Source organism: Paramisgurnus dabryanus, chromosome 9, assembly GCF_030506205.2.
Source record: "Paramisgurnus dabryanus chromosome 9, PD_genome_1.1, whole genome shotgun sequence".
Taxonomy (NCBI): Eukaryota; Metazoa; Chordata; class Actinopteri; order Cypriniformes; family Cobitidae; genus Paramisgurnus; species Paramisgurnus dabryanus.
Genome location: NC_133345.1, coordinates 6,149,497 through 6,169,737, shown reverse-complemented (window position 1 = coordinate 6,169,737; position 20,241 = coordinate 6,149,497). Strand labels below are relative to the sequence as shown.

Genomic DNA, 20,241 nt, shown 5'->3' with positions numbered 1-20,241 from the left:
GACACTTCAAAACTAATGTGGCAACGCCATGCCATGGGAGAACGCTTACAGAAAGGACGCATTCATGGGAAAATATGACATAAATAAATATTTAATTAATTAAATGCTTACAGCACCTGGTATTCCCAGGCGGTCTCCCATCCAAGTACTAACCAGGCCCGACCCTGCTTGGCTTCCGAGATCAGACGAGAGCGGGCGTGCTCAGGGTGGTGTGGCCGTAAGCGAGTGCTGACTCGCTTCGATAGACACTTCAAGACTTATGTGGCAACGCCATGACATCGGTGAACACTTACAGAAAGATCGCATTCATGGGAAAAAATGACATAAAAAAATAATTAATTAATTAAATGCTTACAGCACCTGGTATTCCCAGGCGGTCTCCCATCCAAGTACTAACCAGGCCCGACCCTGCTTGGCTTACGAGATCAGACGAGAACGGGCGTGCTCAGGGTGGTGTGGCCGTAAGCGAGTGCTGACTCGCTTCGATAGACACTTCAAGACTTATGTGGCAACGCCATGACATCGGTGAACACTTACAGAAAGATCGCATTCATGGGAAAAAATGACATAAAAAAATAATTAATTAATTAAATGCTTACAGCACCTGGTATTCCCAGGCGGTCTCCCATCCAAGTACTAACCAGGCCCGACCCTGCTTGGCTTCCGAGATCAGACGAGAGCGGGCGTGCTCAGGGTGGTGTGGCCGTAAGCGAGTGCAGACTTGATTCGAGAGACACTTCAAAACTAATGTGGCAACGCCATGCCATGGGAGAACGCTTACAGAAAGGACTCATTCATGGGAAAAAATGACATAAAAAAATAATTAATTAATTAATTAAATGCTTAGAGCACCTGGTATTCCCAGGCGGTCTCCCATCCAAGTACTAACCAGGCCCGACCCTGCTTGGCTTACGAGATCAGACGAGAGCGGGCGTGCTCAGGGTGGCGTGGCCGTAAGCGAGTGCTGACTTGATTCGAGAGACACTTCAAAACTAATGTGGCAACGCCATGCCATGGGAGAACGCTTACAGAAAGGACGCATTCATGGGAAAAATGACATAAATAATTAATTAATTTAATTCTTACAGCACCAGGTATTCCCAGGCGGTCTCCCATCCAAGTACTAACCAGGCCCGACCCTGCTTGGCTTCCGAGATCAGACGAGAGCGGGCGTGCTCAGGGTGGTGTGGCCGTAAACGAGTGCTGACTCGATTCGAGAGACACTTCAAGGCTAATGTGGCAACGCAATGACATCGGTAAATGGTTACAGAAAGGACGCATTCATGGGAAAAAATGACATAAAAAAAATAATTAATTAATTAAATGCTTACAGCACCTGGTATTCCCAGGCGGTCTCCCATCCAAGTACTAACCAGGCCCGACCCTGCTTGGCTTCCGAGATCAGACGAGAGCGGGCGTGCTCAGGGTGGTGTGGCCGTAAGCGAGTGCTGACTCGATTCGAGAGACACTTCAAGGCTAATGTGGCAACGCAATGACATCGGTAAATGGTTACAGAAAGGACGCATTCATGGGAAAATATGACATAAATAAATATTTAATTAATTAAATGCTTACAGCACCTGGTATTCCCAGGCGGTCTCCCATCCAAGTACTAACCAGGCCCGACCCTGCTTGGCTTCCGAGATCAGACGAGAGCGGGCGTGCTCAGGGTGGTGTGGCCGTAAGCGAGTGCTGACTCGATTCGAGAGACACTTCAAGGCTAATGTGGCAACGCAATGACATCGGTAAATGGTTACAGAAAGGACGCATTCATGGGAAAATATGACATAAATAAATATTTAATTAATTAAATGCTTACAGCACCTGGTATTCCCAGGCGGTCTCCCATCCAAGTACTAACCAGGCCCGACCCTGCTTGGCTTCCAACATCAGACGAGAGCGGGCGTGCTCAGGGTGGTGTGGCCGTAAGCGAGTGCTGACTCGCTTCGATAGACACTTCAAGACTTATGTGGCAACGCCATGACATCAGTGAACGCTTACAGAAAGATCGCATTCATGGGAAAAAATGACATAAAAAAATAATTAATTAATTAAAGGCTTAGAGCACCTGGTATTCCCAGGCGGTCTCCCATCCAAGTACTAACCAGGCCCGACCCTGCTTGGCTTCCGAGATCAGACGAGAGCGGGCGTGCTCAGGGTGGTGTGGCCGTAAGCGAGTGCTGACTCGATTCGAGAGACACTTCAAGGCTAATGTGGCAACGCAATGACATCGGTAAATGGTTACAGAAAGGACGCATTCATGGGAAAAAATGACATAAAAAAAATTATTAATCAATTAAATGCTTACAGCACCTGGTATTCCCAGGCGGTCTCCCATCCAAGTACTAACCAGGCCCGACCCTGCTTGGCTTACGAGATCAGACGAGAGCGGGCGTGCTCAGAGTGGTGTGGCCGTAAGCGAGTGCTGACTCGCTTCGATAGACACTTCAAGACTTATGTGGCAACGCCATGACATCAGTGAACGCTTACAGAAAGGACGCATTCATGGGAAAAATGACATAAATAATTAATTAATTTAATGCTTACAGCACCTGGTATTCCCAGGCGGTCTCCCATCCAAGTACTAACCAGGCCCGACCCTGCTTGGCTTCCGAGATCAGACGAGAGCGGGCGTGCTCAGGGTGGTGTGGCCGTAAGCGAGTGCTGACTCGATTCGAGAGACACTTCAAGGCTAATGTGGCAACGCAATGACATCGGTAAATGGTTACAGAAAGGACGCATTCATGGGAAAAAATGACATAAAAAAATTTATTAATTAATTAAATGCTTACAGCACCTGGTATTCCCAGGCGGTCTCCCATCCAAGTACTAACCAGGCCCGACCCTGCTTGGCTTCCGAGATCAGACGAGAGCGGGCGTGCTCAGGGTGGTGTGGCCGTAAGCGAGTGCAGACTTGATTCGAGAGACACTTCAAAACTAATGTGGCAACGCCATGCCATGGGAGAACGCTTACAGAAAGGACGCATTCATGGGAAAAAATGACATAAAAAAATAATTAATTAATTAAATGCTTAGAGCACCAGGTATTCCCAGGCGGTCTCCCATCCAAGTACTAACCAGGCCCGACCCTGCTTGGCTTCCGAGATCAGACGAGAGCGGGCGTGCTCAGGGTGGTGTGGCCGTAAACGAGTGCTGACTCGATTCGAGAGACACTTCAAGGCTAATGTGGCAACGCAATGACATCGGTAAATGGTTACAGAAAGGACGCATTCATGGGAAAAAATGACATAAAAAAAATAATTAAATAATTAAATGCTTACAGCACCTGGTATTCCCAGGCGGTCTCCCATCCAAGTACTAACCAGGCCCGACCCTGCTTGGCTTCCGAGATCAGACGAGAGCGGGCGTGCTCAGGGTGGTGTGGCCGTAAGCGAGTGCTGACTCGATTCGAGAGACACTTCAAGGCTAATGTGGCAACGCAATGACATCGGTAAATGGTTACAGAAAGGACGCATTCATGGGAAAATATGACATAAATAAATATTTAATTAATTAAATGCTTACAGCACCTGGTATTCCCAGGCGGTCTCCCATCCAAGTACTAACCAGGCCCGACCCTGCTTGGCTTCCGACATCAGACGAGAGCGGGCGTGCTCAGGGTGGTGTGGCCGTAAGCGAGTGCTGACTCGCTTCGATAGACACTTCAAGACTTATGTGGCAACGCCATGACATCAGTGAACGCTTACAGAAAGATCGCATTCATGGGAAAAAATGACATAAAAAAATAATTAATTAATTAAATGCTTAGAGCACCTGGTATTCCCAGGCGGTCTCCCATCCAAGTACTAACCAGGCCCGACCCTGCTTGGCTTACGAGATCAGACGAGAGCGGGCGTGCTCAGGGTGGCGTGGCCGTAAGCGAGTGCTGACTTGATTCGAGAGACACTTCAAAACTAATGTGGCAACGCCATGCCATGGGAGAACGCTTACAGAAAGGACGCATTCATGGGAAAAATGACATAAATAATTAATTAATTTAATTCTTACAGCACCAGGTATTCCCAGGCGGTCTCCCATCCAAGTACTAACCAGGCCCGACCCTGCTTGGCTTCCGAGATCAGACGAGAGCGGGCGTGCTCAGGGTGGTGTGGCCGTAAACGAGTGCTGACTCGATTCGAGAGACACTTCAAGGCTAATGTGGCAACGCAATGACATCGGTAAATGGTTACAGAAAGGACGCATTCATGGGAAAAAATGACATAAAAAAAATAATTAATTAATTAAATGCTTACAGCACCTGGTATTCCCAGGCGGTCTCCCATCCAAGTACTAACCAGGCCCGACCCTGCTTGGCTTCCGAGATCAGACGAGAGCGGGCGTGCTCAGGGTGGTGTGGCCGTAAGCGAGTGCGTACTCGATTCGAGAGACACTTCAAGGCTAATGTGGCAACGCAATGACATCGGTAAATGGTTACAGAAAGGACGCATTCATGGGAAAATATGACATAAATAAATATTTAATTAATTAAATGCTTACAGCACCTGGTATTCCCAGGCGGTCTCCCATCCAAGTACTAACCAGGCCCGACCCTGCTTGGCTTCCGAGATCAGACGAGAGCGGGCGTGCTCAGGGTGGTGTGGCCGTAAGCGAGTGCTGACTCGCTTCGATAGACACTTCAAGACTTATGTGGCAACGCCATGACATCGGTGAACACTTACAGAAAGATCGCATTCATGGGAAAAAATGACATAAAAAAATAATTAATTAATTAAATGCTTACAGCACCTGGTATTCCCAGGCGGTCTCCCATCCAAGTACTAACCAGGCCCGACCCTGCTTGGCTTACGAGATCAGACGAGAACGGGCGTGCTCAGGGTGGTGTGGCCGTAAGCGAGTGCTGACTCGATTCGAGAGACACTTCAAGGCTAATGTGGCAACGCAATGACATCGGTAAATGGTTACAGAAAGGACGCATTCATGGGAAAAAATGACATAAAAAAAAATAATTAATTAATTAAATGCTTACAGCACCTGGTATTCCCAGGCGGTCTTCCATCCAAGTACTAACCAGGCCCGACCCTGCTTGGCTTCCGAGATCAGACGAGAGCGGGCGTGCTCAGGGTGGTGTGGCCGTAAGCGAGTGCTGACTCGCTTCGATAGACACTTCAAGACTTATGTGGCAACGCCATGACATCAGTGAACGCTTACAGAAAGGTCGCATTCATGGGAAAAAATGACATAAAAAAATATTTAATTAATTAAATGCTTACAGCACCTGGTATTCCCAGGCGGTCTCCCATCCAAGTACTAACCAGGCCCGACCCTGCTTGGCTTCCGAGATCAGACGAGAGCGGGCGTGCTCAGGGTGGTGTGGCCGTAAGCGAGTGCTGACTCGCTTCGATAGACACTTCAAGACTTATGTGGCAACGCCATGACATCGGTGAACACTTACAGAAAGATCGCATTCATGGGAAAAAATGACATAAAAAAATAATTAATTAATTAAATGCTTACAGCACCTGGTATTCCCAGGCGGTCTCCCATCCAAGTACTAACCAGGCCCGACCCTGCTTGGCTTACGAGATCAGACGAGAACGGGCGTGCTCAGGGTGGTGTGGCCGTAAGCGAGTGCTGACTCGATTCGAGAGACACTTCAAGGCTAATGTGGCAACGCAATGACATCGGTAAATGGTTACAGAAAGGACGCATTCATGGGAAAATATGACATAAATAAATATTTAATTAATTAAATGCTTACAGCACCTGGTATTCCCAGGCGGTCTCCCATCCAAGTACTAACCAGGCCCGACCCTGCTTGGCTTCCGAGATCAGACGAGAGCGGGCGTGCTCAGGGTGGTGTGGCCGTAAGCGAGTGCTGACTCGCTTCGATAGACACTTCAAGACTTATGTGGCAACGCCATGACATCGGTGAACACTTACAGAAATATCGCATTCATGGGAAAAAATGACATAAAAAAATAATTAATTAATTAAATGCTTACAGCACCTGGTATTCCCAGGCGGTCTCCCATCCAAGTACTAACCAGGCCCGACCCTGCTTGGCTTGTTAGATCAGACGAGAACGGGCGTGCTCAGGGTGGTGTGGCCGTAAGCGAGTGCTGACTCGATTCGAGAGACACTTCAAGGCTTATGTGGCAACGCAATGACATCGGTAAATGGTTACAGAAAGGACGCATTCATGGGAAAAAATGACATAAAAAAAATAATTAATTAATTAAATGCTTACAGCACCTGGTATTCCCAGGCGGTCTCCCATCCAAGTACTAACCAGGCCCGACCCTGCTTGGCTTCCGAGATCAGACGAGAGCGGGCGTGCTCAGGGTGGTGTGGCCGTAAGCGAGTGCTGACTCGCTTCGATAGACACTTCAAGACTTATGTGGCAACGCCATGACATCAGTGAACGCTTACAGAAAGGTCGCATTCATGGGAAAAAATGACATAAAAAAATAATTAATTAATTAAATGCTTACAGCACCTGGTATTCCCAGGCGGTCTCCCATCCAAGTACTAACCAGGCCCGACCCTGCTTGGCTTCCGAGATCAGACGAGAGCGGGCGTGCTCAGGGTGGTGTGGCCGTAAGCGAGTGCTGACTCGATTCGAGAGACACTTCAAGGCTAATGTGGCAACGCAATGACATCGGTAAATGGTTACAGAAAGGACGCATTCATGGGAAAAAATGACATAAAAAAAATTATTAATTAATTAAATGCTTACAGCACCTGGTATTCCCAGGCGGTCTCCCATCCAAGTACTAACCAGGCCCGACCCTGCTTGGCTTCCGAGATCAGACGAGAGCGGGCGTGCTCAGGGTGGTGTGGCCGTAAGCGAGTGCAGACTTGATTCGAGAGACACTTCAAAACTAATGTAGCAACGCCATGCCATGGGAGAACGCTTACAGAAAGGACGCATTCATGGGAAAAAATGACATAAAAAAATAATTAATTAATTAAATGCTTAGAGCACCTGGTATTCCCAGGCGGTCTCCCATCCAAGTACTAACCAGGCGCGACCCTGCTTGGCTTACGAGATCAGACGAGAGCAGGCGTGCTCAGGGTGGCGTGGCCGTAAGCGAGTGCTGACTTGATTCGAGAGACACTTCAAAACTAATGTGGCAACGCCATGCCATGGGAGAACGCTTACAGAAAGGACGCATTCATGGGAAAAATGACATAAATAATTAATTAATTTAATTCTTACAGCACCAGGTATTCCCAGGCGGTCTCCCATCCAAGTACTAACCAGGCCCGACCCTGCTTGGCTTCCGAGATCAGACGAGAGCGGGCGTGCTCAGGGTGGTGTGGCCGTAAACGAGTGCTGACTCGATTCGAGAGACACTTCAAGGCTAATGTGGCAACGCAATGACATCGGTAAATGGTTACAGAAAGGACGCATTCATGGGAAAATATGACATAAATAAATATTTAATTAATTAAATGCTTACAGCACCTGGTATTCCCAGGCGGTCTCCCATCCAAGTACTAACCAGGCCCGACCCTGCTTGGCTTCCGAGATCAGACGAGAGCGGGCGTGCTCAGGGTGGTGTGGCCGTAAGCGAGTGCTGACTCGATTCGAGAGACACTTCAAGGCTAATGTGGCAACGCAATGACATCGGAAATGGTTACAGAAAGGACGCATTCATGGGAAAATATGACATAAATAAATATTTAATTAATTAAATGCTTACAGCACCTGGTATTCCCAGGCGGTCTCCCATCCAAGTACTAAACAGGCCCGACCCTGCTTGGCTTCCGACATCAGACGAGAGCGGGCGTGCTCAGGGTGGTGTGGCCGTAAGCGAGTGCTGACTCGCTTCGATAGACACTTCAAGACTTATGTGGCAACGCCATGACATCAGTGAACGCTTACAGAAAGATCGCATTCATGGGAAAAAATGACATAAAAAAATAATTAATTAATTAAATGCTTAGAGCACCTGGTATTCCCAGGCGGTCTCCCATCCAAGTACTAACCAGGCCCGACCCTGCTTGGCTTACGAGATCAGACGAGAGCGGGCGTGCTCAGGGTGGCGTGGCCGTAAGCGAGTGCTGACTTGATTCGAGAGACACTTCAAAACTAATGTGGCAACGCCATGCCATGGGAGAACGCTTACAGAAAGGACGCATTCATGGGAAAAATGACATAAATAATTAATTAATTTAATTCTTACAGCACCAGGTATTCCCAGGCGGTCTCCCATCCAAGTACTAACCAGGCCCGACCCTGCTTGGCTTCCGAGATCAGACGAGAGCGGGCGTGCTCAGGGTGGTGTGGCCGTAAACGAGTGCTGACTCGATTCGAGAGACACTTCAAGGCTAATGTGGCAACGCAATGACATCGGTAAATGGTTACAGAAAGGACGCATTCATGGGAAAAAATGACATAAAAAAAATAATTAATTAATTAAATGCTTACAGCACCTGGTATTCCCAGGCGGTCTCCCATCCAAGTACTAACCAGGCCCGACCCTGCTTGGCTTCCGAGATCAGACGAGAGCGGGCGTGCTCAGGGTGGTGTGGCCGTAAGCGAGTGCTGACTCGCTTCGATAGACACTTCAAGACTTATGTGGCAACGCCATGACATCGGTGAACACTTACAGAAAGATCGCATTCATGGGAAAAAATGACATAAAAAAATAATTAATTAATTAAATGCTTACAGCACCTGGTATTCCCAGGCGGTCTCCCATCCAAGTACTAACCAGGCCCGACCCTGCTTGGCTTACGAGATCAGACGAGAACGGGCGTGCTCAGGGTGGTGTGGCCGTAAGCGAGTGCTGACTCGATTCGAGAGACACTTCAAGGCTAATGTGGCAACGCAATTACATCGGTAAATGGTTACAGAAAGGACGCATTCATGGGAAAAAATGACATAAAAAAAATAATTAATTAATTAATTGCTTACAGCACCTGGTATTCCCAGGCGGTCTCCCATCCAAGTACTAACCAGGCCCGACCCTGCTTGGCTTCCGAGATCAGACGAGAGCGGGCGTGCTCAGGGTGGTGTGGCCGTAAGCGAGTGCTGACTTGATTCGAGAGACACTTCAAAACTAATACGGCCACACCACCCTGAGCACGCCCGCTCTCGTCTGATCTCGGAAGCCAAGCAGGGTCGGGCCTGGTTAGTACTTGGATGGGAGACCGCCTGGGAATACCTGGTGCTGTAAGAATTAAATTAATTAATTATTTATGTCATTTTTCCCATGAATGCGTCCTTTCTGTAAGCGTTCTCCCATGGCATGGCGTTGCCACATTAGTTTTGAAGTGTCTCTCGAATCAAGTCAGCACTCGCTTACGGCCACGCCACCCTGAGCACGCCCGCTCTCGTCTGATCTCGTAAGCCAAGCAGGGTCGGGCCTGGTTAGTACTTGGATGGGAGACCGCCTGGGAATACCAGGTGCTCTAAGCATTTAATTAATTAATTATTTTTTTATGTCATTTTTTCCCATGAATGCGTCCTTTCTGTAAGCGTTCTCCCATGGCATGGCGTTGCCACATTAGTTTTGAAGTGTCTCTCGAATCAAGTCTGCACTCGCTTACGGCCACACCACCCTGAGCACGCCCGCTCTCGTCTGATCTCGGAAGCCAAGCAGGGTCGGGCCTGGTTAGTACTTGGATGGGAGACCGCCTGGGAATACCAGGTGCTGTAAGCATTTAATTAATTAATTATTTTTTTTATGTCATTTTTTCCCATGAATGCGTCCTTTCTGTAACCATTTACCGATGTCATTGCGTTGCCACATTAGCCTTGAAGTGTCTCTCGAATCGAGTCAGCACTCGCTTACGGCCACACCACCCTGAGCACGCCAGTTCTCGTCTGATCTCGTAAGCCAAGCAGGGTCGGGCCTGGTTAGTACTTGGATGGGAGACCGCCTGGGAATACCAGGTGCTGTAAGCATTTAATTAATTAATTATTTTTTTATGTCATTTTTTCCCATGAATGCGATCTTTCTGTAAGTGTTCACCGATGTCATGGCGTTGCCACATAAGTCTTGAAGTGTCTATCGAAGCGAGTCAGCACTCGCTTACGGCCACACCACCCTGAGCACGCCCGCTCTCGTCTGATGTCGGAAGCCAAGCAGAGTCGGGCCTGGTTAGTACTTGGATGGGAGACCGCCTGGGAATACCAGGTGCTGTAAGCATTTAATTAATTAAATATTTATTTATGTCATATTTTCCCATGAATGCGTCCTTTCTGTAACCATTTCCGATGTCATTGCGTTGCCACATTAGCCTTGAAGTGTCTCTCGAATCGAGTCAGCACTCGCTTACGGCCACACCACCCTGAGCACGCCCGCTCTCGTCTGATCTCGGAAGCCAAGCAGGGTCGGGCCTGGTTAGTACTTGGATGGGAGACCGCCTGGGAATACCAGGTGCTGTAAGCATTTAATTAATTAAATATTTATTTATGTCATATTTTCCCATGAATGCGTCCTTTCTGTAACCATTTACCGATGTCATTGCGTTGCCACATTAGCCTTGAAGTGTCTCTCGAATCGAGTCAGCACTCGTTTACGGCCACACCACCCTGAGCACGCCCGCTCTCGTCTGATCTCGGAAGCCAAGCAGGGTCGGGCCTGGTTAGTACTTGGATGGGAGACCGCCTGGGAATACCTGGTGCTGTAAGAATTAAATTAATTAATTATTTATGTCATTTTTCCCATGAATGCGTCCTTTCTGTAAGCGTTCTCCCATGGCATGGCGTTGCCACATTAGTTTTGAAGTGTCTCTCGAATCAAGTCAGCACTCGCTTACGGCCACGCCACCCTGAGCACGCCCGCTCTCGTCTGATCTCGTAAGCCAAGCAGGGTCGGGCCTGGTTAGTACTTGGATGGGAGACCGCCTGGGAATACCAGGTGCTCTAAGCATTTAATTAATTAATTATTTTTTTATGTCATTTTTTCCCATGAATGCGTCCTTTCTGTAAGCGTTCTCCCATGGCATGGCGTTGCCACATTAGTTTTGAAGTGTCTCTCGAATCAAGTCTGCACTCGCTTACGGCCACACCACCCTGAGCACGCCCGCTCTCGTCTGATCTCGGAAGCCAAGCAGGGTCGGGCCTGGTTAGTACTTGGATGGGAGACCGCCTGGGAATACCAGGTGCTGTAAGCAATTAATTAATTAATTATTTTTTTTATGTCATTTTTTCCCATGAATGCGTCCTTTCTGTAACCATTTACCGATGTCATTGCGTTGCCACATTAGCCTTGAAGTGTCTCTCGAATCGAGTCAGCACTCGCTTACGGCCACACCACCCTGAGCACGCCCGTTCTCGTCTGATCTCGTAAGCCAAGCAGGGTCGGGCCTGGTTAGTACTTGGATGGGAGACCGCCTGGGAATACCAGGTGCTGTAAGCATTTAATTAATTAATTATTTTTTTATGTCATTTTTTCCCATGAATGCGATCTTTCTGTAAGTGTTCACCGATGTCATGGCGTTGCCACATAAGTCTTGAAGTGTCTATCGAAGCGAGTCAGCACTCGCTTACGGCCACACCACCCTGAGCACGCCCGCTCTCGTCTGATGTCGGAAGCCAAGCAGGGTCGGGCCTGGTTAGTACTTGGATGGGAGACCGCCTGGGAATACCAGGTGCTGTAAGCATTTAATTAATTAAATATTTATTTATGTCATATTTTCCCATGAATGCGTCCTTTCTGTAACCATTTACCGATGTCATTGCGTTGCCACATTAGCCTTGAAGTGTCTCTCGAATCGAGTCAGCACTCGCTTACGGCCACACCACCCTGAGCACGCCCGCTCTCGTCTGATCTCGGAAGCCAAGCAGGGTCGGGCCTGGTTAGTACTTGGATGGGAGACCGCCTGGGAATACCAGGTGCTGTAAGCATTTAATTATTTAATTATTTTTTTTATGTCATTTTTTCCCATGAATGCGTCCTTTCTGTAACCATTTACCGATGTCATTGCGTTGCCACATTAGCCTTGAAGTGTCTCTCGAATCGAGTCAGCACTCGTTTACGGCCACACCACCCTGAGCACGCCCGCTCTCGTCTGATCTCGGAAGCCAAGCAGGGTCGGGCCTGGTTAGTACTTGGATGGGAGACCGCCTGGGAATACCTGGTGCTGTAAGAATTAAATTAATTAATTATTTATGTCATTTTTCCCATGAATGCGTCCTTTCTGTAAGCGTTCTCCCATGGCATGGCGTTGCCACATTAGTTTTGAAGTGTCTCTCGAATCAAGTCAGCACTCGCTTACGGCCACGCCACCCTGAGCACGCCCGCTCTCGTCTGATCTCGTAAGCCAAGCAGGGTCGGGCCTGGTTAGTACTTGGATGGGAGACCGCCTGGGAATACCAGGTGCTCTAAGCATTTAATTAATTAATTATTTTTTTATGTCATTTTTTCCCATGAATGCGTCCTTTCTGTAAGCGTTCTCCCATGGCATGGCGTTGCCACATTAGTTTTGAAGTGTCTCTCGAATCAAGTCTGCACTCGCTTACGGCCACACCACCCTGAGCACGCCCGCTCTCGTCTGATCTCGGAAGCCAAGCAGGGTCGGGCCTGGTTAGTACTTGGATGGGAGACCGCCTGGGAATACCAGGTGCTGTAAGCATTTAATTAATTAATAATTTTTTTTATGTCATTTTTTCCCATGAATGCGTCCTTTCTGTAACCATTTACCGATGTCATTGCATTGCCACATTAGCCTTGAAGTGTCTCTCGAATCGAGTCAGCACTCGCTTACGGCCACACCACCCTGAGCACGCCCGCTCTCGTCTGATCTCGGAAGCCAAGCAGGGTCGGGCCTGGTTAGTACTTGGATGGGAGACCGCCTGGGAATACCAGGTGCTGTAAGCATTTAATTAATTAATTATTTTTTTATGTCATTTTTTCCCATGAATGCGACCTTTCTGTAAGCGTTCACTGATGTCATGGCGTTGCCACATAAGTCTTGAAGTGTCTATCGAAGCGAGTCAGCACTCGCTTACGGCCACACCACCCTGAGCACGCCTGCTCTCGTCTGATCTCGGAAGCCAAGCAGGGTCGGGCCTGGTTAGTACTTGGATGGGAGACCGCCTGGGAATACCAGGTGCTGTAAGCATTTAATTAATTAATTATTTTTTTTATGTCATTTTTTCCCATGAATGCGTCCTTTCTGTAACCATTTACCGATGTCATTGCGTTGCCACATTAGCCTTGAAGTGTCTCTCGAATCGAGTCAGCACTCGCTTACGGCCACACCACCCTGAGCACGCCCGTTCTCGTCTGATCTCGTAAGCCAAGCAGGGTCGGGCCTGGTTAGTACTTGGATGGGAGACCGCCTGGGAATACCAGGTGCTGTAAGCATTTAATTAATTAATTATTTTTTTATGTCATTTTTTCCCATGAATGCGATCTTTCTGTAAGTGTTCACCGATGTCATGGCGTTGCCACATAAGTCTTGAAGTGTCTATCGAAGCGAGTCAGCACTCGTTTACGGCCACACCACCCTGAGCACGCCCGCTCTCGTCTGATCTCGGAAGCCAAGCAGGGTCGGGCCTGGTTAGTACTTGGATGGGAGACCGCCTGGGAATACCAGGTGCTGTAAGCATTTAATTAATTAAATATTTATTTATGTCATATTTTCCCATGAATGCGTCCTTTCTGTAACCATTTACCGATGTCATTGCGTTGCCACATTAGCCTTGAAGTGTCTCTCGAATCGAGTCAGCACTCGCTTACGGCCACACCACCCTGAGCACGCCCGCTCTCGTCTGATCTCGGAAGCCAAGCAGGGTCGGGCCTGGTTAGTACTTGGATGGGAGACCGCCTGGGAATACCAGGTGCTGTAAGCAATTAATTAATTAATTATTTTTTTTATGTCATTTTTTCCCATGAATGCGTCCTTTCTGTAACCATTTACCGATGTCATTGCGTTGCCACATTAGCCTTGAAGTGTCTCTCGAATCGAGTCAGCACTCGTTTACGGCCACACCACCCTGAGCACGCCCGCTCTCGTCTGATCTCGGAAGCCAAGCAGGGTCGGGCCTGGTTAGTACTTGGATGGGAGACCGCCTGGGAATACCTGGTGCTGTAAGAATTAAATTAATTAATTATTTATGTCATTTTTCCCATGAATGCGTCCTTTCTGTAAGCGTTCTCCCATGGCATGGCGTTGCCACATTAGTTTTGAAGTGTCTCTCGAATCAAGTCAGCACTCGCTTACGGCCACGCCACCCTGAGCACGCCCGCTCTCGTCTGATCTCGTAAGCCAAGCAGGGTCGGGCCTGGTTAGTACTTGGATGGGAGACCGCCTGGGAATACCAGGTGCTCTAAGCATTTAATTAATTAATTATTTTTTTATGTCATTTTTTCCCATGAATGCGATCTTTCTGTAAGCGTTCACTGATGTCATGGCGTTGCCACATAAGTCTTGAAGTGTCTATCGAAGCGAGTCAGCACTCGCTTACGGCCACACCACCCTGAGCACGCCCGCTCTCGTCTGATCTCGGAAGCCAAGCAGGGTCGGGCCTGGTTAGTACTTGGATGGGAGACCGCCTGGGAATACCAGGTGCTGTAAGCATTTAATTAATTAATTATTTTTTTTATGTCATTTTTTCCCATGAATGCGTCCTTTCTGTAACCATTTACCGATGTCATTGCGTTGCCACATTAGCCTTGAAGTGTCTCTCGAATCGAGTCAGCACTCGTTTACGGCCACACCACCCTGAGCACGCCCGCTTTAGTCTGATCTCGGAAGCCAAGCAGGGTCGGGCCTGGTTAGTACTTGGATGGGAGACCGCCTGGGAATACCTGGTGCTGTAAGAATTAAATTAATTAATTATTTATGTCATTTTTTCCCATGAATGCGTCCTTTCTGTAAGCGTTCTCCCATGGCATGGCGTTGCCACATTAGTTTTTAAGTGTCTCTCGAATCAAGTCTGCACTCGCTTACGGCCACACCACCCTGAGCACGCCCGCTCTCGTCTGATCTCGGAAGCCAAGCAGGGTCGGGCCTGGTTAGTACTTGGATGGGAGACCGCCTGGGAATACCAGGTGCTGTAAGCATTTAATTAATTAATAATTTTTTTTATGTCATTTTTTCCCATGAATGCGTCCTTTCTGTAACCATTTACCGATGTCATTGCGTTGCCACATTAGCCTTGAAGTGTCTCTCGAATCGAGTCAGCACTCGCTTACGGCCACACCACCCTGAGCACGCCCGCTCTCGTCTGATCTCGGAAGCCAAGCAGGGTCGGGCCTGGTTAGTACTTGGATGGGAGACCGCCTGGGAATACCAGGTGCTGTAAGCATTTAATTAATTAATTATTTTTTTATGTCATTTTTTCCCATGAATGCGACCTTTCTGTAAGCGTTCACTGATGTCATGGCGTTGCCACATAAGTCTTGAAGTGTCTATCGAAGCGAGTCAGCACTCGCTTACGGCCACACCACCCTGAGCACGCCCGCTCTCGTCTGATCTCGGAAGCCAAGCAGGGTCGGGCCTGGTTAGTACTTGGATGGGAGACCGCCTGGGAATACCAGGTGCTGTAAGCATTTAATTAATTAATTATTTTTTTTATGTCATTTTTTCCCATGAATGCGTCCTTTCTGTAACCATTTACCGATGTCATTGCGTTGCCACATTAGCCTTGAAGTGTCTCTCGAATCGAGTCAGCACTCGCTTACGGCCACACCACCCTGAGCACGCCCGTTCTCGTCTGATCTCGTAAGCCAAGCAGGGTCGGGCCTGGTTAGTACTTGGATGGGAGACCGCCTGGGAATACCAGGTGCTGTAAGCATTTAATTAATTAATTATTTTTTATGTCATTTTTTCCCATGAATGCGATCTTTCTGTAAGTGTTCACCGATGTCATGGCGTTGCCACATAAGTCTTGAAGTGTCTATCGAAGCGAGTCAGCACTCGCTTACGGCCACACCACCCTGAGCACGCCCGCTCTCGTCTGATCTCGGAAGCCAAGCAGGGTCGGGCCTGGTTAGTACTTGGATGGGAGACCGCCTGGGAATACCAGGTGCTGTAAGCATTTAATTAATTAAATATTTATTTATGTCATATTTTCCCATGAATGCGTCCTTTCTGTAACCAATTACCGATGTCATTGCGTTGCCACATTAGCCTTGAAGTGTCTCTCGAATCGAGTCAGCACTCGCTTACGGCCACACCACCCTGAGCACGCCCGCTCTCGTCTGATCTCGGAAGCCAAGCAGGGTCGGGCCTGGTTAGTACTTGGATGGGAGACCGCCTGGGAATACCAGGTGCTGTAAGCATTTAATTAATTAATTATTTTTTTATGTCATTTTTTCCCATGAATGCGACCTTTCTGTAAGCGTTCACTGATGTCATGGCGTTGCCACATAAGTCTTGAAGTGTCTATCGAAGCGAGTCAGCACTCGCTTACGGCCACACCACCCTGAGCACGCCTGCTCTCGTCTGATCTTGGAAGCCAAGCAGGGTCGGGCCTGGTTAGTACTTGGATGGGAGACCGCCTGGGAATACCAGGTGCTGTAAGCATTTAATTAATTAATTATTTTTTTTATGTCATTTTTTCCCATGAATGCGTCCTTTCTGTAACCATTTACCGATGTCATTGCGTTGCCACATTAGCCTTGAAGTGTCTCTCGAATCGAGTCAGCACTCGCTTACGGCCACACCACCCTGAGCACGCCCGTTCTCGTCTGATCTCGTAAGCCAAGCAGGGTCGGGCCTGGTTAGTACTTGGATGGGAGACCGCCTGGGAATACCAGGTGCTGTAAGCATTTAATTAATTAATTATTTTTTTATGTCATTTTTTCCCATGAATGCGATCTTTCTGTAAGTGTTCACCGATGTCATGGCGTTGCCACATAAGTCTTGAAGTGTCTATCGAAGCGAGTCAGCACTCGCTTACGGCCACACCACCCTGAGCACGCCCGCTCTCGTCTGATCTCGGAAGCCAAGCAGGGTCGGGCCTGGTTAGTACTTGGATGGGAGACCGCCTGGAAATACCAGGTGCTGTAAGCATTTAATTAATTAAATATTTATTTATGTCATATTTTCCCATGAATGCGTCCTTTCTGTAACCATTTACCGATGTCATTGCGTTGCCACATTAGCCTTGAAGTGTCTCTCGAATCGAGTCAGCACTCGCTTACGGCCACACCACCCTGAGCACGCCCGCTCTCGTCTGATCTCGGAAGCCAAGCAGGGTCGGGCCTGGTTAGTACTTGGATGGGAGACCGCCTGGGAATACCAGGTGCTGTAAGCAATTAATTAATTAATTATTTTTTTTATGTCATTTTTTCCCATGAATGCGTCCTTTCTGTAACCATTTACCGATGTCATTGCGTTGCCACATTAGCCTTGAAGTGTCTCTCGAATCGAGTCAGCACTCGTTTACGGCCACACCACCCTGAGCACGCCCGCTCTCGTCTGATCTCGGAAGCCAAGCAGGGTCGGGCCTGGTTAGTACTTGGATGGGAGACCGCCTGGGAATACCTGGTGCTGTAAGAATTAAATTAATTAATTATTTATGTCATTTTTCCCATGAATGCGTCCTTTCTGTAAGCGTTCTCCCATGGCATGGCGTTGCCACATTAGTTTTGAAGTGTCTCTCGAATCAAGTCAGCACTCGCTTACGGCCACGCCACCCTGAGCACGCCCGCTCTCGTCTGATCTCGTAAGCCAAGCAGGGTCGGGCCTGGTTAGTACTTGGATGGGAGACCGCCTGGGAATACCAGGTGCTCTAAGCATTTAATTAATTAATTATTTTTTTATGTCATTTTTTCCCATGAATGCGATCTTTCTGTAAGCGTTCACTGATGTCATTGCGATGCCACATAAGTCTTGAAGTGTCTATCGAAGCGAGTCAGCACTCGCTTACGGCCACACCACCCTGAGCACGCCCGCTCTCGTCTGATGTCGGAAGCCAAGCAGGGTCGGGCCTGGTTAGTACTTGGATGGGAGACCGCCTGGGAATACCAGGTGCTGTAAGCATTTAATTAATTAAATATTTATTTATGTCATATTTTCCCATGAATGCGTCCTTTCTGTAACCATTTACCGATGTCATTGCGTTGCCACATTAGCCTTGAAGTGTCTCTCGAATCGAGTCAGCACTCGCTTACGGCCACACCACCCTGAGCACGCCCGCTCTCGTCTGATCTCAGAAGCCAAGCATTGTCGGGCCTGGTTAGTACTTGGATGGGAGACCGCCTGGGAATACCAGGTGCTGTAAGCATTTAATTAATTAAATATTTATTTATGTCATATTTTCCCATGAATGCGTCCTTTCTGTAACCATTTACCGATGTCATTGCGTTGCCACATTAGCCTTGAAGTGTCTCTCGAATCGAGTCAGCACTCGCTTACGGCCACACCACCCTGAGCACGCCCGCTCTCGTCTGATCTCGGAAGCCAAGCAGGGTCGGGCCTGGTTAGTACTTGGATGGGAGACCGCCTGGGAATACCAGGTGCTGTAAGCATTTAATTAATTAATTATTTTTTTTATGTTATTTTTTCCCATGAATGCGTCCTTTCTGTAACCATTTACCGATGTCATTGCGTTGCCACATTAGCCTTGAAGTGTCTCTCGAATCGAGTCAGCACTCGTTTACGGCCACACCACCCTGAGCACGCCCGCTCTCGTCTGATCTCGGAAGCCAAGCAGGGTCGGGCCTGGTTAGTACTTGGATGGGAGACCGCCTGGGAATACCTGGTGCTGTAAGAATTAAATTAATTAATTATTTATGTCATTTTTCCCATGAATGCGTCCTTTCTGTAAGCGTTCTCCCATGGCATGGCGTTGCCACATTAGTTTTGAAGTGTCTCTCGAATCAAGTCAGCACTCGCTTACGGCCACGCCACCCTGAGCACGCCCGCTCTCGTCTGATCTCGTAAGCCAAGCAGGGTCGGGCCTGGATAGTACTTGGATGGGAGACCGCCTGGGAATACCAGGTGCTCTAAGCATTTAATTAATTAATTATTTTTTTATGTCATTTTTTCCCATGAATGCGTCCTTTCTGTAAGCGTTCTCCCATGGCATGGCGTTGCCACATTAGTTTTGAAGTGTCTCTCGAATCGAGTCAGCACTTGTTTACGGCCACACCACCCTGAGCACGCCCGCTCTCGTCTGATCTCGGAAGCCAAGCAGGGTCGGGCCTGGTTAGTACTTGGATGGGAGACCGCCTGGCAATACCTGGTGCTGTAAGAATTTAATTAATTAATTTTTTATGTCATTTTTCCCATGAATGCGTCCTTTCTGTAAGCGTTCTCCCATGGCATGCCGTTGCCACATTAGTTTTGAAGTGTCTCTCGAATCAAGTCCGCACTCGCTTACGGCCACACCACCCTGAGCACGCCCGCTCTCGTCTGATCTCGGAAGCCAAGCAGGGTCGGGCCTGGTTAGTACTTGGATGGGAGATTGCCTGGGAATACCAGGTGCTGTAAGCATTTAATTAATTAAATATTTATTTATGTCATTTTTTCCCATGAATGCGTTCTTTCTGTAAGCGTTCACTGATGTCATGGCGTTGCCACATAAGTCTTGAAGTGTCTGTCGATTCGAGTCGGCACTCGCTTACGGCCACACCACCCTGAGCACGCCCGCTCTCGTCTGATCTCGGAAGCCAAGCAGGGTCGGGCCTGGTTAGTACTTGGATGGGAGACCGCCTGGGAATACCAGGTGCTGTAAGCATTTAATTAATTAAATATTTATTTATGTCATATTTTCCCATGAATGCGTCCTTTCTGTAAGCGTTCTCCCATGGCATGGCGTTGCCACATTAGTTTTGAAGTGTCTCTCGAATCAAGTCTGCACTCGCTTACGGCCACACCACCCTGAGCACGCCCGCTCTCGTCTGATCTCGGAAGCCAAGCAGGGTCGGGCCTGGTTAGTACTTGGATGGGAGACCGCCTGGGAATACCAGGTGCTGTAAGCATTTAATTAATTAATAATTTTTTTTATGTCATTTTTTCCCATGAATGCGTCCTTTCTGTAACCATTTACCGATGTCATTGCGTTGCCACATTAGCCTTGAAGTGTCTCTCGAATCGAGTCAGCACTCGCTTACGGCCACACCTCCCTGAGCACGCCCGCTCTTGTCTGATCTCGGAAGCCAAGCAGGGTCGGGCCTGGTTAGTACTTGGATGGGAGACCGCCTGGGAATACCAGGTGCTGTAAGCATTTAATTAATTAATTATTTTTTCATGTCATTTTTTCCCATGAATGCGTCCTTTCTGTAACCATTTACCGATGTCATTGCGTTGCCACATTAGCCTTGAAGTGTCTCTAGAATCGAGTCAGCACTCGCTTACGGCCACACC

The 20,241-nt window shown here is 48.2% G+C and overlaps 62 non-coding genes and 22 pseudogenes across 62 annotated transcripts in view; 47 read left to right on the top strand and 37 right to left on the bottom strand.

Annotated features, from left to right (window-relative positions):
- Positions 1-104: 104 nt before the first annotated feature.
- LOC135722582 (5S ribosomal RNA) lies at positions 105-223 on the bottom strand. Its single transcript, XR_010522313.1, has one exon. It is a non-coding gene; the product is annotated as a 5S ribosomal RNA (ribosomal RNA).
- A 125-nt stretch (positions 224-348) lies between these two features.
- LOC135724101 (5S ribosomal RNA) lies at positions 349-467 on the bottom strand. The gene has a single exon (XR_010523774.1). It is a non-coding gene; the product is annotated as a 5S ribosomal RNA (ribosomal RNA).
- Positions 468-592: 125 nt separating this feature from the next.
- LOC135722581 (5S ribosomal RNA) lies at positions 593-711 on the bottom strand. The gene has a single exon (XR_010522312.1). It is a non-coding gene; the product is annotated as a 5S ribosomal RNA (ribosomal RNA).
- Positions 712-840: 129 nt separating this feature from the next.
- LOC135726603 (5S ribosomal RNA) lies at positions 841-959 on the bottom strand (annotated as a pseudogene).
- Positions 960-1,079: 120 nt separating this feature from the next.
- Positions 1,080-1,198, bottom strand: LOC135724828 (5S ribosomal RNA). The gene has a single exon (XR_010524485.1). It is a non-coding gene; the product is annotated as a 5S ribosomal RNA (ribosomal RNA).
- Positions 1,199-1,324: 126 nt separating this feature from the next.
- On the bottom strand, positions 1,325-1,443 carry LOC135722580 (5S ribosomal RNA). The gene has a single exon (XR_010522311.1). It is a non-coding gene; the product is annotated as a 5S ribosomal RNA (ribosomal RNA).
- A 125-nt stretch (positions 1,444-1,568) lies between these two features.
- Positions 1,569-1,687, bottom strand: LOC135722579 (5S ribosomal RNA). Its single transcript, XR_010522310.1, has one exon. It is a non-coding gene; the product is annotated as a 5S ribosomal RNA (ribosomal RNA).
- A 125-nt stretch (positions 1,688-1,812) lies between these two features.
- LOC135725920 (5S ribosomal RNA) lies at positions 1,813-1,931 on the bottom strand (annotated as a pseudogene).
- A 125-nt stretch (positions 1,932-2,056) lies between these two features.
- Positions 2,057-2,175, bottom strand: LOC135724455 (5S ribosomal RNA). Its single transcript, XR_010524121.1, has one exon. It is a non-coding gene; the product is annotated as a 5S ribosomal RNA (ribosomal RNA).
- Positions 2,176-2,301: 126 nt separating this feature from the next.
- LOC135725635 (5S ribosomal RNA) lies at positions 2,302-2,420 on the bottom strand (annotated as a pseudogene).
- A 120-nt stretch (positions 2,421-2,540) lies between these two features.
- On the bottom strand, positions 2,541-2,659 carry LOC135722578 (5S ribosomal RNA). Its single transcript, XR_010522309.1, has one exon. It is a non-coding gene; the product is annotated as a 5S ribosomal RNA (ribosomal RNA).
- Positions 2,660-2,785: 126 nt separating this feature from the next.
- On the bottom strand, positions 2,786-2,904 carry LOC135722577 (5S ribosomal RNA). Its single transcript, XR_010522308.1, has one exon. It is a non-coding gene; the product is annotated as a 5S ribosomal RNA (ribosomal RNA).
- Positions 2,905-3,029: 125 nt separating this feature from the next.
- Positions 3,030-3,148, bottom strand: LOC135725799 (5S ribosomal RNA; annotated as a pseudogene).
- A 126-nt stretch (positions 3,149-3,274) lies between these two features.
- LOC135722576 (5S ribosomal RNA) lies at positions 3,275-3,393 on the bottom strand. Its single transcript, XR_010522307.1, has one exon. It is a non-coding gene; the product is annotated as a 5S ribosomal RNA (ribosomal RNA).
- A 125-nt stretch (positions 3,394-3,518) lies between these two features.
- LOC135725111 (5S ribosomal RNA) lies at positions 3,519-3,637 on the bottom strand. The gene has a single exon (XR_010524760.1). It is a non-coding gene; the product is annotated as a 5S ribosomal RNA (ribosomal RNA).
- A 125-nt stretch (positions 3,638-3,762) lies between these two features.
- LOC135726602 (5S ribosomal RNA) lies at positions 3,763-3,881 on the bottom strand (annotated as a pseudogene).
- Positions 3,882-4,001: 120 nt separating this feature from the next.
- Positions 4,002-4,120, bottom strand: LOC135724827 (5S ribosomal RNA). Its single transcript, XR_010524484.1, has one exon. It is a non-coding gene; the product is annotated as a 5S ribosomal RNA (ribosomal RNA).
- Positions 4,121-4,246: 126 nt separating this feature from the next.
- Positions 4,247-4,365, bottom strand: LOC135722574 (5S ribosomal RNA). The gene has a single exon (XR_010522305.1). It is a non-coding gene; the product is annotated as a 5S ribosomal RNA (ribosomal RNA).
- Positions 4,366-4,490: 125 nt separating this feature from the next.
- On the bottom strand, positions 4,491-4,609 carry LOC135722573 (5S ribosomal RNA). The gene has a single exon (XR_010522304.1). It is a non-coding gene; the product is annotated as a 5S ribosomal RNA (ribosomal RNA).
- Positions 4,610-4,734: 125 nt separating this feature from the next.
- LOC135724100 (5S ribosomal RNA) lies at positions 4,735-4,853 on the bottom strand. The gene has a single exon (XR_010523773.1). It is a non-coding gene; the product is annotated as a 5S ribosomal RNA (ribosomal RNA).
- A 127-nt stretch (positions 4,854-4,980) lies between these two features.
- Positions 4,981-5,099, bottom strand: LOC135723787 (5S ribosomal RNA). The gene has a single exon (XR_010523473.1). It is a non-coding gene; the product is annotated as a 5S ribosomal RNA (ribosomal RNA).
- A 125-nt stretch (positions 5,100-5,224) lies between these two features.
- Positions 5,225-5,343, bottom strand: LOC135722572 (5S ribosomal RNA). The gene has a single exon (XR_010522303.1). It is a non-coding gene; the product is annotated as a 5S ribosomal RNA (ribosomal RNA).
- A 125-nt stretch (positions 5,344-5,468) lies between these two features.
- On the bottom strand, positions 5,469-5,587 carry LOC135724099 (5S ribosomal RNA). Its single transcript, XR_010523772.1, has one exon. It is a non-coding gene; the product is annotated as a 5S ribosomal RNA (ribosomal RNA).
- A 125-nt stretch (positions 5,588-5,712) lies between these two features.
- Positions 5,713-5,831, bottom strand: LOC135722571 (5S ribosomal RNA). Its single transcript, XR_010522302.1, has one exon. It is a non-coding gene; the product is annotated as a 5S ribosomal RNA (ribosomal RNA).
- A 125-nt stretch (positions 5,832-5,956) lies between these two features.
- On the bottom strand, positions 5,957-6,075 carry LOC135726778 (5S ribosomal RNA; annotated as a pseudogene).
- Positions 6,076-6,201: 126 nt separating this feature from the next.
- On the bottom strand, positions 6,202-6,320 carry LOC135722570 (5S ribosomal RNA). Its single transcript, XR_010522301.1, has one exon. It is a non-coding gene; the product is annotated as a 5S ribosomal RNA (ribosomal RNA).
- Positions 6,321-6,445: 125 nt separating this feature from the next.
- Positions 6,446-6,564, bottom strand: LOC135722569 (5S ribosomal RNA). The gene has a single exon (XR_010522300.1). It is a non-coding gene; the product is annotated as a 5S ribosomal RNA (ribosomal RNA).
- Positions 6,565-6,690: 126 nt separating this feature from the next.
- On the bottom strand, positions 6,691-6,809 carry LOC135722568 (5S ribosomal RNA). The gene has a single exon (XR_010522299.1). It is a non-coding gene; the product is annotated as a 5S ribosomal RNA (ribosomal RNA).
- Positions 6,810-6,934: 125 nt separating this feature from the next.
- On the bottom strand, positions 6,935-7,053 carry LOC135726925 (5S ribosomal RNA; annotated as a pseudogene).
- Positions 7,054-7,173: 120 nt separating this feature from the next.
- On the bottom strand, positions 7,174-7,292 carry LOC135724826 (5S ribosomal RNA). The gene has a single exon (XR_010524483.1). It is a non-coding gene; the product is annotated as a 5S ribosomal RNA (ribosomal RNA).
- Positions 7,293-7,417: 125 nt separating this feature from the next.
- On the bottom strand, positions 7,418-7,536 carry LOC135722567 (5S ribosomal RNA). Its single transcript, XR_010522298.1, has one exon. It is a non-coding gene; the product is annotated as a 5S ribosomal RNA (ribosomal RNA).
- A 124-nt stretch (positions 7,537-7,660) lies between these two features.
- Positions 7,661-7,779, bottom strand: LOC135725814 (5S ribosomal RNA; annotated as a pseudogene).
- Positions 7,780-7,904: 125 nt separating this feature from the next.
- On the bottom strand, positions 7,905-8,023 carry LOC135726601 (5S ribosomal RNA; annotated as a pseudogene).
- A 120-nt stretch (positions 8,024-8,143) lies between these two features.
- On the bottom strand, positions 8,144-8,262 carry LOC135724825 (5S ribosomal RNA). The gene has a single exon (XR_010524482.1). It is a non-coding gene; the product is annotated as a 5S ribosomal RNA (ribosomal RNA).
- A 126-nt stretch (positions 8,263-8,388) lies between these two features.
- Positions 8,389-8,507, bottom strand: LOC135722566 (5S ribosomal RNA). Its single transcript, XR_010522297.1, has one exon. It is a non-coding gene; the product is annotated as a 5S ribosomal RNA (ribosomal RNA).
- A 125-nt stretch (positions 8,508-8,632) lies between these two features.
- LOC135724097 (5S ribosomal RNA) lies at positions 8,633-8,751 on the bottom strand. The gene has a single exon (XR_010523770.1). It is a non-coding gene; the product is annotated as a 5S ribosomal RNA (ribosomal RNA).
- A 126-nt stretch (positions 8,752-8,877) lies between these two features.
- LOC135722565 (5S ribosomal RNA) lies at positions 8,878-8,996 on the bottom strand. Its single transcript, XR_010522296.1, has one exon. It is a non-coding gene; the product is annotated as a 5S ribosomal RNA (ribosomal RNA).
- A 34-nt stretch (positions 8,997-9,030) lies between these two features.
- LOC135725645 (5S ribosomal RNA) lies at positions 9,031-9,149 on the top strand (annotated as a pseudogene).
- A 120-nt stretch (positions 9,150-9,269) lies between these two features.
- Positions 9,270-9,388, top strand: LOC135726600 (5S ribosomal RNA; annotated as a pseudogene).
- A 125-nt stretch (positions 9,389-9,513) lies between these two features.
- On the top strand, positions 9,514-9,632 carry LOC135722563 (5S ribosomal RNA). The gene has a single exon (XR_010522294.1). It is a non-coding gene; the product is annotated as a 5S ribosomal RNA (ribosomal RNA).
- A 126-nt stretch (positions 9,633-9,758) lies between these two features.
- On the top strand, positions 9,759-9,877 carry LOC135725858 (5S ribosomal RNA; annotated as a pseudogene).
- Positions 9,878-10,002: 125 nt separating this feature from the next.
- LOC135725957 (5S ribosomal RNA) lies at positions 10,003-10,121 on the top strand (annotated as a pseudogene).
- A 124-nt stretch (positions 10,122-10,245) lies between these two features.
- On the top strand, positions 10,246-10,364 carry LOC135722562 (5S ribosomal RNA). Its single transcript, XR_010522293.1, has one exon. It is a non-coding gene; the product is annotated as a 5S ribosomal RNA (ribosomal RNA).
- Positions 10,365-10,489: 125 nt separating this feature from the next.
- Positions 10,490-10,608, top strand: LOC135724824 (5S ribosomal RNA). Its single transcript, XR_010524481.1, has one exon. It is a non-coding gene; the product is annotated as a 5S ribosomal RNA (ribosomal RNA).
- Positions 10,609-10,728: 120 nt separating this feature from the next.
- On the top strand, positions 10,729-10,847 carry LOC135726598 (5S ribosomal RNA; annotated as a pseudogene).
- A 125-nt stretch (positions 10,848-10,972) lies between these two features.
- Positions 10,973-11,091, top strand: LOC135722561 (5S ribosomal RNA). Its single transcript, XR_010522292.1, has one exon. It is a non-coding gene; the product is annotated as a 5S ribosomal RNA (ribosomal RNA).
- Positions 11,092-11,217: 126 nt separating this feature from the next.
- LOC135724096 (5S ribosomal RNA) lies at positions 11,218-11,336 on the top strand. The gene has a single exon (XR_010523769.1). It is a non-coding gene; the product is annotated as a 5S ribosomal RNA (ribosomal RNA).
- Positions 11,337-11,461: 125 nt separating this feature from the next.
- On the top strand, positions 11,462-11,580 carry LOC135725110 (5S ribosomal RNA). The gene has a single exon (XR_010524759.1). It is a non-coding gene; the product is annotated as a 5S ribosomal RNA (ribosomal RNA).
- Positions 11,581-11,705: 125 nt separating this feature from the next.
- LOC135722560 (5S ribosomal RNA) lies at positions 11,706-11,824 on the top strand. The gene has a single exon (XR_010522291.1). It is a non-coding gene; the product is annotated as a 5S ribosomal RNA (ribosomal RNA).
- Positions 11,825-11,950: 126 nt separating this feature from the next.
- On the top strand, positions 11,951-12,069 carry LOC135724822 (5S ribosomal RNA). The gene has a single exon (XR_010524479.1). It is a non-coding gene; the product is annotated as a 5S ribosomal RNA (ribosomal RNA).
- Positions 12,070-12,189: 120 nt separating this feature from the next.
- LOC135726597 (5S ribosomal RNA) lies at positions 12,190-12,308 on the top strand (annotated as a pseudogene).
- A 125-nt stretch (positions 12,309-12,433) lies between these two features.
- LOC135722558 (5S ribosomal RNA) lies at positions 12,434-12,552 on the top strand. The gene has a single exon (XR_010522290.1). It is a non-coding gene; the product is annotated as a 5S ribosomal RNA (ribosomal RNA).
- Positions 12,553-12,678: 126 nt separating this feature from the next.
- On the top strand, positions 12,679-12,797 carry LOC135722557 (5S ribosomal RNA). The gene has a single exon (XR_010522289.1). It is a non-coding gene; the product is annotated as a 5S ribosomal RNA (ribosomal RNA).
- Positions 12,798-12,922: 125 nt separating this feature from the next.
- On the top strand, positions 12,923-13,041 carry LOC135723742 (5S ribosomal RNA). Its single transcript, XR_010523430.1, has one exon. It is a non-coding gene; the product is annotated as a 5S ribosomal RNA (ribosomal RNA).
- Positions 13,042-13,167: 126 nt separating this feature from the next.
- LOC135724095 (5S ribosomal RNA) lies at positions 13,168-13,286 on the top strand. The gene has a single exon (XR_010523768.1). It is a non-coding gene; the product is annotated as a 5S ribosomal RNA (ribosomal RNA).
- A 125-nt stretch (positions 13,287-13,411) lies between these two features.
- On the top strand, positions 13,412-13,530 carry LOC135723501 (5S ribosomal RNA). The gene has a single exon (XR_010523205.1). It is a non-coding gene; the product is annotated as a 5S ribosomal RNA (ribosomal RNA).
- A 125-nt stretch (positions 13,531-13,655) lies between these two features.
- LOC135722556 (5S ribosomal RNA) lies at positions 13,656-13,774 on the top strand. The gene has a single exon (XR_010522288.1). It is a non-coding gene; the product is annotated as a 5S ribosomal RNA (ribosomal RNA).
- Positions 13,775-13,900: 126 nt separating this feature from the next.
- On the top strand, positions 13,901-14,019 carry LOC135724821 (5S ribosomal RNA). The gene has a single exon (XR_010524478.1). It is a non-coding gene; the product is annotated as a 5S ribosomal RNA (ribosomal RNA).
- A 120-nt stretch (positions 14,020-14,139) lies between these two features.
- On the top strand, positions 14,140-14,258 carry LOC135726596 (5S ribosomal RNA; annotated as a pseudogene).
- A 125-nt stretch (positions 14,259-14,383) lies between these two features.
- Positions 14,384-14,502, top strand: LOC135722555 (5S ribosomal RNA). Its single transcript, XR_010522287.1, has one exon. It is a non-coding gene; the product is annotated as a 5S ribosomal RNA (ribosomal RNA).
- Positions 14,503-14,628: 126 nt separating this feature from the next.
- On the top strand, positions 14,629-14,747 carry LOC135726390 (5S ribosomal RNA; annotated as a pseudogene).
- A 121-nt stretch (positions 14,748-14,868) lies between these two features.
- On the top strand, positions 14,869-14,987 carry LOC135722554 (5S ribosomal RNA). Its single transcript, XR_010522286.1, has one exon. It is a non-coding gene; the product is annotated as a 5S ribosomal RNA (ribosomal RNA).
- A 126-nt stretch (positions 14,988-15,113) lies between these two features.
- On the top strand, positions 15,114-15,232 carry LOC135722553 (5S ribosomal RNA). Its single transcript, XR_010522285.1, has one exon. It is a non-coding gene; the product is annotated as a 5S ribosomal RNA (ribosomal RNA).
- Positions 15,233-15,357: 125 nt separating this feature from the next.
- LOC135722551 (5S ribosomal RNA) lies at positions 15,358-15,476 on the top strand. Its single transcript, XR_010522283.1, has one exon. It is a non-coding gene; the product is annotated as a 5S ribosomal RNA (ribosomal RNA).
- Positions 15,477-15,602: 126 nt separating this feature from the next.
- Positions 15,603-15,721, top strand: LOC135724094 (5S ribosomal RNA). Its single transcript, XR_010523767.1, has one exon. It is a non-coding gene; the product is annotated as a 5S ribosomal RNA (ribosomal RNA).
- Positions 15,722-15,845: 124 nt separating this feature from the next.
- On the top strand, positions 15,846-15,964 carry LOC135722550 (5S ribosomal RNA). The gene has a single exon (XR_010522282.1). It is a non-coding gene; the product is annotated as a 5S ribosomal RNA (ribosomal RNA).
- A 125-nt stretch (positions 15,965-16,089) lies between these two features.
- On the top strand, positions 16,090-16,208 carry LOC135722549 (5S ribosomal RNA). The gene has a single exon (XR_010522281.1). It is a non-coding gene; the product is annotated as a 5S ribosomal RNA (ribosomal RNA).
- A 125-nt stretch (positions 16,209-16,333) lies between these two features.
- Positions 16,334-16,452, top strand: LOC135725200 (5S ribosomal RNA). Its single transcript, XR_010524845.1, has one exon. It is a non-coding gene; the product is annotated as a 5S ribosomal RNA (ribosomal RNA).
- Positions 16,453-16,578: 126 nt separating this feature from the next.
- On the top strand, positions 16,579-16,697 carry LOC135724093 (5S ribosomal RNA). The gene has a single exon (XR_010523766.1). It is a non-coding gene; the product is annotated as a 5S ribosomal RNA (ribosomal RNA).
- Positions 16,698-16,822: 125 nt separating this feature from the next.
- Positions 16,823-16,941, top strand: LOC135723999 (5S ribosomal RNA). Its single transcript, XR_010523676.1, has one exon. It is a non-coding gene; the product is annotated as a 5S ribosomal RNA (ribosomal RNA).
- A 125-nt stretch (positions 16,942-17,066) lies between these two features.
- Positions 17,067-17,185, top strand: LOC135722548 (5S ribosomal RNA). Its single transcript, XR_010522280.1, has one exon. It is a non-coding gene; the product is annotated as a 5S ribosomal RNA (ribosomal RNA).
- A 126-nt stretch (positions 17,186-17,311) lies between these two features.
- LOC135724820 (5S ribosomal RNA) lies at positions 17,312-17,430 on the top strand. Its single transcript, XR_010524477.1, has one exon. It is a non-coding gene; the product is annotated as a 5S ribosomal RNA (ribosomal RNA).
- Positions 17,431-17,550: 120 nt separating this feature from the next.
- Positions 17,551-17,669, top strand: LOC135726594 (5S ribosomal RNA; annotated as a pseudogene).
- Positions 17,670-17,794: 125 nt separating this feature from the next.
- On the top strand, positions 17,795-17,913 carry LOC135725109 (5S ribosomal RNA). Its single transcript, XR_010524758.1, has one exon. It is a non-coding gene; the product is annotated as a 5S ribosomal RNA (ribosomal RNA).
- A 125-nt stretch (positions 17,914-18,038) lies between these two features.
- LOC135726384 (5S ribosomal RNA) lies at positions 18,039-18,157 on the top strand (annotated as a pseudogene).
- Positions 18,158-18,282: 125 nt separating this feature from the next.
- LOC135722547 (5S ribosomal RNA) lies at positions 18,283-18,401 on the top strand. Its single transcript, XR_010522279.1, has one exon. It is a non-coding gene; the product is annotated as a 5S ribosomal RNA (ribosomal RNA).
- Positions 18,402-18,527: 126 nt separating this feature from the next.
- LOC135724819 (5S ribosomal RNA) lies at positions 18,528-18,646 on the top strand. Its single transcript, XR_010524476.1, has one exon. It is a non-coding gene; the product is annotated as a 5S ribosomal RNA (ribosomal RNA).
- A 120-nt stretch (positions 18,647-18,766) lies between these two features.
- Positions 18,767-18,885, top strand: LOC135726742 (5S ribosomal RNA; annotated as a pseudogene).
- Positions 18,886-19,010: 125 nt separating this feature from the next.
- LOC135726251 (5S ribosomal RNA) lies at positions 19,011-19,129 on the top strand (annotated as a pseudogene).
- A 120-nt stretch (positions 19,130-19,249) lies between these two features.
- On the top strand, positions 19,250-19,368 carry LOC135725398 (5S ribosomal RNA; annotated as a pseudogene).
- A 125-nt stretch (positions 19,369-19,493) lies between these two features.
- On the top strand, positions 19,494-19,612 carry LOC135722545 (5S ribosomal RNA). Its single transcript, XR_010522277.1, has one exon. It is a non-coding gene; the product is annotated as a 5S ribosomal RNA (ribosomal RNA).
- Positions 19,613-19,737: 125 nt separating this feature from the next.
- LOC135722544 (5S ribosomal RNA) lies at positions 19,738-19,856 on the top strand. The gene has a single exon (XR_010522276.1). It is a non-coding gene; the product is annotated as a 5S ribosomal RNA (ribosomal RNA).
- Positions 19,857-19,982: 126 nt separating this feature from the next.
- On the top strand, positions 19,983-20,101 carry LOC135724480 (5S ribosomal RNA). The gene has a single exon (XR_010524144.1). It is a non-coding gene; the product is annotated as a 5S ribosomal RNA (ribosomal RNA).
- A 125-nt stretch (positions 20,102-20,226) lies between these two features.
- LOC135722543 (5S ribosomal RNA) overlaps positions 20,227-20,241 on the top strand; it is a 119-nt gene continuing 104 nt past the window's right edge. Inside the window, exon 1 of the ribosomal RNA XR_010522275.1 lies at positions 20,227-20,241. This exon is cut by the window's right edge and continues 104 nt beyond it. This is a non-coding gene — a ribosomal RNA (5S ribosomal RNA).